Genomic DNA, 6,080 nt, shown 5'->3' on the forward strand with positions numbered 1-6,080 from the left:
CTAGTGGTTTTCAAATGTGTTCTCAAGAACCCTCAGATGTTATGGAATCCAGAAACAATAAAGAATACCTCCAAAACACAATCATCACTCTTCTCAGATTTACATATTTGGGTGACCTCTAAGAATTTCTTTCAAAAAAAGAGTTTTGCTGCTAAAACAAATAATTTAAAAAGGAAAGTCATTGATTTAGTCAAATCCTTTCTTTTAAAAATGATTTTTCCTCCATTGTGCAAGATGATACATTTGTTATAGAAACTTTGGAAAATATTGAAAATGGAAAGAAAAATCACCTATGTTCCTACCACCAGTGGGGAGCTACAATTAATACTTTATAGTCAATACTTTTGCCACAAATATATTTGACATAGTTATGATCTAAATAGCATTATACATAAGTGTTTAACAACTTTTTAATTATATAATGTGCCTAATAATTACACAAATATTAGAAGTCTTTTCATGCCAAGATGAAAATCCATTGAATAATAAGCAGTGAACAATTTATTTTGTAAATGCTCTTGAATGTCATTAGTTTATTCAACATAAATGTTGAATCATTTTTTCTTGGCAAGATTTGAGTTCACATTTTTTTTAAAGTCATCAGGTTAAAGGATATTCAAAAGACAAATTTTAGCCCAAGTCACATACTTTTGACATATTTAACTATGAATACCAAAGTTACTATCTTAAAAGTAGAATAAAATGTTCAGTAAGGATTCTACTGTTTTCCTAAAAATATTCTAGAAACTGCCACGTTTTAAGTGTGTGGAGAAAAAATACATTTGATGGTTGCATACTTTATGGAATATCTTTTCATCTCAAATTACAAAGGATAAGTTCTCAATTTTAGAATCAAACAAATGAGAAGTTGAATTTTTTAAAAGACACAATTCCCAGTGGTTTGGACCAGTACTCAAGATTCTGAAGGAGTACTAAATGTTAAATACATCCTTTGATTGGTAACGTCTATGGTGGCAGTAGTGGTAAAGAACCCATCTGACAATGCAGAAGGCGTGAAACTTGGGTTCCATCCGTGGGTCAGGAAGATCCCTTGGAGGAGGACATATCAACCCACTCCAGTATTCTTGCCTTCAGACACGACTGAAGCGACTTAGCACACATAGCTAACTCCAGGAGGACTTTGAAACCAGTTGGAGAGTGATTAGGAGATGAAGAAAGATGTCAGAAGTTCCATTTTCCTTACCTCCTCAGAAAAGAACATGGATGCAAACCATAGCCTTTGGAATGTTAATCATCATATTCACCCACATCATTTCACACTCTTCTCCCTTTTAAAATGGAACTATAGGGAATAAATAATGGAATAAATAACATTTATTAATTTCTATTATTTTAAAAGTTATTATCTATTCCATGGTTGTCCAGTGGTTAGGGCACTGTGCTTTCACTGCAGGGGGCATGGGTTCTATCTCTGGTTGGGGAACTAAGATCTTGCTTGTTGTGCAATTTGGCCAAACAAAATTAAAAAAAGAAATGACATTACAGTTGATTTACAATATTGTGTTAGTTTCAGGCATAGAGCAAAGTGATTCCACTCTTCTCCCTTTGATACCCCACCTCCTGGTATTCACACTGTTAGTATATCTCTCCTACTGAGTGTAGGCAATTCACTTCTGACCAGTTCAATATGCAGTGTCACCTGGGATTAAAATTCACTAGATTGCCAAGGACCACGTGGGCTTGAAAGGGGATTCTTCCACAGTCCAATCTTCAAAAGAAACCTCAGCCTTGGTCACCACCTGGATTGTAGCCTGATGAAACCCTAGAGTGGACGGCCCATGTGAGCCACGCCTGGACTCCCAACCCACAGAAATTATGGGATAATCAACATGTCAACCATAGCCCAAGCTTGTGGTTCAGTGTGGTACAGAAATAGATGATTCATACACCTGTTTACACAGTGATTCACTCTGAGTGACTCAGGAAGTAACTGGGAAATTAAGTGGTCACCAGGCCTCCTCATTCCAACTCTCCATTTCCATGAGCTTTCTCCATGTCTGAAAATACTGCTTTCAGCAGCACAAAAACGGTGCTTTGTGATTACCTAGAGGGGTGAAATGGAGAAGGCAATGGCACCCCACTCCAGTACTCTTGCCTGGAAAATCCCATGGATGGAGGAGCCTGGTGGGCTGCCGTCTCTGGGGTCGCACAGAGTCGGACATGACTGAAGCGACTTAGCAACAGCAGAGGGGTGAGATGGCGGGGATGGTGGGGAAAGGCTTAAGAGGGAGGGGATATATGTATACATAAAGCTGATTCAGGTTGTTGTACAGCAGAAACTAACACAACATTGTAAAGCAACTATATTCCAAAAAAATTTTTTAAGGAAGCAGAAAAAGATGGCAAGACATATCATTGTTGTCTCAAGGGGTAGCAGTGTTTACATTTGGTGCAAATCAACAGAGAACTTAACAGAAAGAAGTTCACAGATAGAGGTTTCTGGATTTCACTCAACCAATAGTCCAAGAATAGGCAGCCAGGGCTGCTAGGGTGGTTTGGGTGATACTTCTGAGGCCTAGGCTCTTCTTCTGTCTTCCTGTTTCAGTTGGAAGGGGGAGGCTCTTGTTCTTTTGCTCTTTGCCTCCCCCGGGGCCACAGCTGTGTCACTTCTACATCCCAGGCGGGAGGCCCCCTTTGATGCCCCCAGCGGACCACCACTCACATCATCTCAGGGCTGTGTCACCTGTCTTTTAAAGAGTCTGGAGAAGCAAGGGTTTTTAGTTGAGCACTTTGCTGCCCTGAAGAAATGAAGGCAGGAAGAATGGTTAACAGATAGACATCTAGCAATGTCTGCCACTCAAAGCTTCAATCCCAAAGACAGAACTATGGAAAGATGGGATAAAAGGAGGAAGGAAATAAAAAGAGTGGAAATTAATGATGTGAAAAGCTGGCTATAATTAGGATCATCAAAGCCAAAGTGAAAGGTAAATTCTGGGGGATCGTATTATTTATTTTATATTTTTATTGGAGTATAATTGCTTTATAATGTGTTACTTTCTGCTGTACAACATGAATCAGCTATATGCATACATATATCCCCTCCTTCTTGACCCTCCCCCCACTCCTCCCATCCCACGGCTCTAGGTCATCACAGAGCATCGAGCTGAGCTCCCTGTGCTGTACAGCAGCTTGCTGCTAGCTGTCTTACACCCGGGAGTGTATATATGTCAGTGCTACTCTCTCAGTCCGTCCCACCCTCCCCTTCTCACCCCTGTGTCCATATGTTCATTCTCTATGTCTGCATCTCTATTCCTGCCCTGCAGCTAGAGTCATCAGTACCATTTTTCTAGGTTCCATACTCATGTGCTGTTGTTCAGTTGCTAAGTCATGCCTGACTCTTTATAATGTCATGGACTACAGCCTGCCAGGCTTCTCAGACCATAGGATTTCCCAGGCAAGAATACTGCAGAGGGTCACCATTCCTTCTCCAGGGTATCTTCCCAACAGAGGGATCAAACCTGTGTCTCTTGAATTGGCAGGTGGATTCTTTACTACTGAGCCACCAGGGAATCCTCATATGTGTGTTAACGTGTGATGTTTGTTTTTCTCTTTTCAACTTCACTCTGTAAGACTTTAGTTTCAATTACATTACTACAAATGACCCAATTTCTTTCCTTTTTATGGTGGAATAATATTCCAAAATCACTGTAGATGGTGACTGCAGCCATGAAATTAAAAGACGCTTACTCCTTGGAAGAAAAGTTATGACCAACCTAGATAACATATTGAAAATCAGAGACATTACTTTGCCAACAAAGGTCCGTCTAGTCAAGGCTATGGTTTTTCCAGTGGTCATGTATGGATGTGAGATTTGGACTGTGAAGAAAGCTGAGTGCCGAAGAATTGATGCTTTTGAAGTGTGGTGTTGGAGAAGACTGTTGAGAGTCCCTTGGACTGCAAGGAGATTCAACCAGTCCATTCTGAAGGAGATCAGCCCTGGGATTTCTTTGGAGGGAATGATGCTGAAGCTGAAACTCCAGCTTTGGAGTTTGGCTACCTCATGCGAAGAGTTGACTCATTGGAAAAGACTCTGATGCTGGGAGGGATTGGGGGCAGGAGGAGAAGGGGACGACAGAGGATGAGATAGCTGGATGGCATCACTGACTCGATGGACTTGAGTCTGAGTGAACTCCGGGAGTTGGTGATGGACAGGGAGGCCTGGCGTGCTGCGATTCATGGTGTCGCAGAGTCAGACATGACTGAGCAACTGAACTGAACTGAACTGAATATTCCAAAAGGTGAATATTTGAAATGACTTATAAAGCCATTTTTAGCAGGTCTGACACAATATAGTAGTAAAAACACTATTTCAAAACTATGCATATAACATAATCCATTTGTTATCTTGGATAGAGACACCACCCTCTTTTTTTAATGCTCTTAGATATCTTTTTTTATTAGTAGTTATACATGGTTTTCATAAGGAAAAGAAAATATTGTTTGAAAGTTGCACATAAAATACGTGTTTTTTAAAAATCATGTTTACTATTTCCAAATCAAAGATCATCTAAATGTTAACATTTAAAACAGGTGACATCTTCTAACTGTTGGAGATACAGTGATGTCACAGAATCAGGAGATGAATAAGACTCTAGTGTCTACCCTGTAAATGCTGTCTTTCAATTGAATATCAAGATTTTCCTCTGAGAAAACAGTTGAAGAAGGAGTAGTGTTTGTTTCAAATGCCTAGTGGGTAGACCTATTATGTATTACAGAAAAGGAGAGCCTGAAGTTCTATTTGTTTTAAAGTTTTACTTCTTTTCTGAAGAAAAAATTTTCCCTGAGAACTTTTGTGCTGAAGGAGTTTTGAGGAGAATTCAAAAATCAAAATGTAGCACATCATTATTATTTTTTTCTTTTTTAAAAAATACCTATCTGTATCACATGAACTTTTAATTTTTTTATTAAAATTAAAAAAAAAAAAAAAACTCTACCCAATACTATATAATGACCTATACAGGAAAAGATTATTTTATTTATGATGAACTTTTGCCTGATTCCTTTGTGTAGCCCATGATTCATTGTAAAAAGAAACCTAGACTTAACAAATAAAAATGGAATCACATTGCAACAGACAGTTGCTTGCTGGTATAAGCACCAAGTTTGATGAATACAGGCCTGGATTTCTGGTGTCATCTACTAGCTGTGTGACCTGGGGATTTTAGAAATGTACAGTGAGAAGAAGTTCATTAGGTTCAGGACCTCCTGGTGGGCCAGTGGGTAAGAATCTGTCTGCCAATACGGGGAACACAGTTTTGAGCCCTGACCCAGTACAGTCCCACATGCCACAGGGAAACTAAGCGTGTGCACCCTAGAGCCCATGCTCTGCAACAAGAGAAGGGTATCCCAACAAGAAGCCCGAAAACCACAACCAGAGAAAGCCCTCACAAAGCAATGATGACCCAGTGCAGCCAAAAATAAATTTAAAAAAATGAAATTAATTAGGTTCAGTTGAAATCACATGACAAAATACATGTGAGGTTACTTAGCCCAGTGCCTAGGCATTAAAGACAATTCAAAAATGTTCATAAACTTTATTTAGTTATGACTTAGGGAGGTTAGAGTCTTGGAAAAGAGGGAAGAAGACAGCATAATGGGAGGACAGGGGGAAGAGCAAGGCCCAGAAGTAGCTCAGAGTCTTAGGACCTCATCTGACTGCCAGAGATGGCCCCACACAGTGAACTGGAAGCTCAGGAAGAGGGACACATGCAGTCCTACCATGAGCTCAGAGTCTCCTTTTCTCAGGACATTTGCTGGAATATTCACATAATAAATCCATAAATCTGTGATGATTATGGAAGTAAATGATGATCCCTAGGGTTGAACAGTACACAATCTACAAAACTGTGCATGGCCACCCTGAATGATACAAGATGTCTCTACACTTTATTCAGCCTCTTCTGAAGTGGCTGCCATCTTATATTTCATGTTACCTGGTGGGGCCCTTTAAATTCTTTCCAGGTCAAGGCATTATATTGATATGCTGCTGCTGCTAAGTCGCTTCAGTCATGTCCGACTCTGTGCGACCCCATAGACGGCAGCCCACCAGGCTCCTCTGT

Source organism: Bison bison, unplaced genomic scaffold, assembly GCF_000754665.1.
Source record: "Bison bison bison isolate TAMUID 2011002044 unplaced genomic scaffold, Bison_UMD1.0 scf7180017864461, whole genome shotgun sequence".
In the NCBI taxonomy this organism is placed as follows: Eukaryota; Metazoa; Chordata; class Mammalia; order Artiodactyla; family Bovidae; genus Bison; species Bison bison.